The sequence below is a fragment of the Echinococcus granulosus genome (assembly GCF_000524195.1).
Source record: "Echinococcus granulosus chromosome Unknown EG_S00060, whole genome shotgun sequence".
In the NCBI taxonomy this organism is placed as follows: Eukaryota; Metazoa; Platyhelminthes; class Cestoda; order Cyclophyllidea; family Taeniidae; genus Echinococcus; species Echinococcus granulosus.
Window position 1 is genome coordinate 289,511 of NW_020170440.1, and position 2,708 is coordinate 292,218.

The 2,708-nt window shown below is 45.0% G+C and overlaps 1 protein-coding gene across 1 annotated transcript in view; it reads right to left on the reverse strand.

Moving 5' to 3' along the window:
* The window catches only part of EGR_06618 (hypothetical protein), a gene marked incomplete at both ends in the record, with an annotated part of 13,625 nt that overhangs the window by 2,196 nt on the left and 8,721 nt on the right, over positions 1-2,708 (reverse strand). The window lies entirely within an intron of this gene.

Genomic DNA, 2,708 nt, shown 5'->3' on the forward strand with positions numbered 1-2,708 from the left:
TATATATATATATATATATATATATATATATATATATATATATCCTGGCCTGTAGTCGATGCTAATGCTTCTGACAACTTACTTCAGGTGAACGGGCGAATCGATCATTGACTTAGAGGAAGGTTTTAGTGAGTTCAAACACAGAAATTTTAGCTACGTTTTAACTCAAAAGGCGTTTTAGAGGGTTTGCTTCGGTACTGATGCTACACAATAATAACTGAAAGGGGACGAGGGTACGCCACCACCACCCCCAACAGCGGGCACACATTTCGTGCTGGGGCATGTTTAGTCCAGCTTAGTTAAGTCACTTCAAGACAGTCCATCAGGATGATGGACGGGTACCAGTGGTAGTGAGTGACTAGGTGCATGAGTGTGTGTATCCAAAGAAGGTGGGGAATTCGAACCTTTTCATATCCATGCAGCAGTACAGAGCTCCATTGGGGCAATGTGAGAATGTCAAGGTTTTTAGACAGACGGCCTTACATTTGTCAGTGATAGTCGCACCAGACGTGGTTTCGCCACTACCATTCCTGGAGACAGTGTGCAACACTCAGTCCTGGATGGTCATGGGATCGAGAAAAGTTAGTGTACTGGACACCGCGAAGCCAATGTTGGATGGAAGTAGGCTATCCTGGATAGTCTGGCCAAAATCCTTTTGCAGTCTTGTTGAAAGCGTACACAGGGTCAGTCGTTTAGACCAGAATCCACATACCCTTCCCCTCGGTACTCCATTCACTTACCGCAGCCATCACTGTGACAATCAAGTGTGGTCCATGGGGCAAGGCATAAGACCGTCCAGAGTGCGTCACACCCATGCAAGGCGTTTGATTCTCCAAGGGTGGACTTTAAGGTGTGCGGTAGGGTGTAAAGTGAGCGCAGGGCTGGGAAACAAACAATGGGAGATTTATTGTCCCTTACGAATACCAAACTGGAATACAAAAGTCAGTCAGGCAGTCAGGACACAATAGAAATTCATGGTGCTTAAACATTGTACTTTAAAATAAGTAGGAGGCGGTGGAGGGGAGATACTCCCTCCTTCCTGGCATTCCTTAAGTTGTGACCGCCACTCCTCTTACGGCGGTTGTTAATTCACTTTTCCAATTCCTCTTTAGTGTCTGCAAGGCAAACATTCCCGTTTATCTTACTTTCTTTTACAAATTTGGCCCTCCGAGTGGGTTATTTGATAGGGGAAATCCCCTGTTCCAGGAAGAGGCATTGCGACAATGAATCATCCTCATTTATTGTTGACAAATGGTAAGTTGGAAGTCTTAATTATGCCAAATCTTGGGGTGATGTGACCGCTTTCAGTAGACAGCAAAGCGTACAGACAAAGAGGAGGTGACAGCTCTGTGAAAGCGCTGTGCACATCCTGTCGAGAGGCGTGCGGGGTGTTGACTGCCTGGCGTGACGCAAGCTGAGCCAGTCTGCCTACACTGAAAAGCACCTATTTCTCCCCGACTAATCAGAAATTTCGATAAGATCTTGTTAAACTTTGCTGCATAGTTCTTCATTCCTAGATGATTTGCCTAAGGTGTGACTGACTGCAGGTTTGCTGCCACCATTGAGGGAGGAATGGCGTATGGAGGGGCTGGAAGAGAGGAGAATTGGTGGATAATTTTGCGATGGGTGACTTTTACTTTGCACTCGCTTTCGCTACTCCAGCATAGACATCAACTTCATCTTGAAATAACTAGTGTAGCTAAGGTGATCTTTTCGTGGAAAGAAACACTCATTAAAAAATTACTTCATTGAATCAACTTCACGACTAAATATAATGTAGATCTCAGAATGGATACCACTTGATCCCTCTCATCACTGTTGTCGTTGACAGAGAAAACACACTCCCTCGTGTATATACAAGGGATTTTAGCCCCCCTGTAGCATCCATTGGCATCAAATTTGCCGATTCTCTTCTTGGTGATACCCCTGACGTGATAACCGAGCCGCTCCAAGGTCACTGCAGTAAGGCCTGTGAGGAAGGAAGCACTTACATGGTGGAGAGATTATGCCTATGTGTGTCGCTCTCCCTACTCTGGGAACTGTTTAGTACACCTAGATTACAATAACCAAACCCATGATTGGGCTTGATGGCAAGATCTTATAAGAAAATGCAGTGTCTTCACCTCTGGTTGGTCGTTCGCCTTTTAAGCAGTCTTTTTATGCTCAGCAAGTCGGTATTGCCTTCTTATCTGGAGCTAACATGCAGAATGCAGTCGTAGAATAGTGTCATTTCAGTGGTGGACAATACTACCTAGTTTTCCGCAGTTTTAGAGTGTTGGTAGCATGATAGATTGAGTGAATGCCAAACGTTGTTACTTTTAAGGCCAAAGTCATTGAGAATACTTTTGAATAATGTATGATTTAAGCTCTTCAAGGGATTTTAAAACCAAAAAACTTCCTTAAAGAATGCAGAAAGGCAGCATCGCTTTTCCCTTCAAAATTGTGACATTAAACCAGGACGCTTGAATGGACTAACCAACCAGTTCTCTCTCTTTCCGACGGGGCAGTTCGCTTTGAACTCATTCGATGTAATATAGGTGGAGACATGTTGGGTGCGGTTCCGTTTGACCTTCAGCTCATGAAGAATGCCGACTACAGGGCATGACATTTGGTTAGTGAATAGATCGGGCGGCGGTTCCCACCACTTCGTCGCCCTGCCCAATGCGGCGCCAATCTCATGTTCAGTAGGACTGTAATTTCCTCCCCCC